The 1,738-nt window shown below is 45.5% G+C and overlaps 1 long non-coding RNA gene across 1 annotated transcript; it reads right to left on the bottom strand.

Moving 5' to 3' along the window:
• Window positions 1-219: 219 nt before the first annotated feature.
• Window positions 220-1,450, bottom strand: LOC122027558. Its single transcript, XR_006124452.1, has 4 exons — window positions 749-1,450; window positions 553-623; window positions 414-477; window positions 220-258 (listed from the first exon to the last, which is right to left on the bottom strand). It is a non-coding gene; the product is annotated as an uncharacterized LOC122027558 (long non-coding RNA).
• Window positions 1,451-1,738: the final 288 nt, after the last annotated feature.

The following is a 1,738-nucleotide window of genomic DNA, read 5'->3' on the forward strand; positions in this document are numbered from 1 at the left end:
TAGATCCAGAATATAACAGAGCATGTGGTTAGGTCACTACCTAAGGCATATGTGATCAGGTAGACAATATGCAATGCAGAATAAATAAACAAACAACATGTACTAATCATGTAGTGACCAACCGAAATAAACAGGTAACACAATTACTGTTATATGTTAAACATATTATCATGCATATCAAAAGACATAAGTCAAAGTACCCGCCTCCAATAAAGTGATCCAAATCTGACTCCGTGATACTCGTCTCGCGTCAAGATCCTGTGTCACGAATATAAATATATTTCATTTAGCTACATTCTCATAAATAGCTAAATAACTCTCTAACCCTAGTTTAGGGCAAATCCCTGACCAACACATAAACCCAATTCAACCCATACATGATCAATAGCATATATCAAATTCCTATGCCTTACCTGAAACTCACAGCCGTTTTATCACTGTTGGAAGTAGGATCGTTTGCTGCTGGAATCCTTCCTACTGATCAGATCATGTTGAGATCAATAATTGGGAATCACAAATCAAACAACAACCCATCTTACAACCTAATCTTACCTCAGGTGTGTCAAGCTGTTGACAGGGGGTGGTGGCCGGAATCAAACAGAGACAGCAACAAACTCTTGATGCTGTGATAACCGGAACCAACTAGGTCACTGTCTTCCAACAATCGAATCGAAAGAAATCACACTACAAATGCATCAACAACCCAATCAACTACTAGTGCACAACAAAATTTCAACCTAATCCTTACCTTCATCCAGTAGCTCACTGGATTAGAGGACGGAGGAGTTAGGTCACCGGTGTTGTTTCCAGCAAGGGCTACTGAGGCAGTAAACCAGAGCAAAGGGGCGACGACGACATACAGATCCCAAGTGGTGGCCACGGCAGAACCCTTACCAGCGTCGGAAACAGAGGCTAGGGCAGAGGCTACAAATCGACAATTGCTTTGAGTGTTGGCAGCCGGCTATCTGCTGAGCGGGGGCTAGGGCATGGTGAGAACTCGGACAAGGAGTCTCGGAGTGGCACAGAAGAGGTCGGAAAAAGGCGTCGACGGCGTTGGCACCTAGGGCTCGGTGCTGCTCGGCGTCGGGAGAAAGAGAGACAGTGGCATCGGCAGAGATGCTAGGGCATAGAGGAAAGGCAGCCGAGGCTGGGAAATCGGTGCCGGCAGTGGCATCGCTGGAGTCGGGGCAGAGGCTAGGCACCGGCGATTTGGGGACGGCAGAGCGGAGAAGAAGAAAAAGGAACAAACCTTGATCGGGGCTTAAATCGCGAGCGGTTAGCTCGGCGCCGGTTAGGGCAAGGGGGTGAGGACTTCGGGCGCGCGGCAATGAAAGAAAACGGCGGAGGAAAATAAGAAAAAGAATAAAGAAAAAGGGAGAAAAATCAAACATTTCCTCTTTAAAACGAGGTAGCCTAAACAGGCTTTTCCGGACCCCATTTTTATCCCCGTTAACTCGTCCATACGAGCTCCGAAAAATTCGAAAAATTTCAGAAAATTCCCTTATTAATATTCGCCTATTTCCGGTATTTTACATTCTCCCCCACTAACAAAAAATTTGGTCCCCAAATTTCGTTATCTACCATCAGCAAGTACTAACAACAGATATAGAGTATAAATGCTGAACGGTAAATTAAATCACATACCTCAAGGGAAAAGATGGGGGTATCGAGCTCACATCGTATCCTCGAGCTCCTGAGTAACTTCCTCGTCCAAATGTTACTGGCATCCGACTTAACC

The sequence above is a fragment of the Zingiber officinale genome, chromosome 10A (genome assembly GCF_018446385.1).
Source record: "Zingiber officinale cultivar Zhangliang chromosome 10A, Zo_v1.1, whole genome shotgun sequence".
Taxonomy (NCBI): domain Eukaryota; kingdom Viridiplantae; phylum Streptophyta; class Magnoliopsida; order Zingiberales; family Zingiberaceae; genus Zingiber; species Zingiber officinale.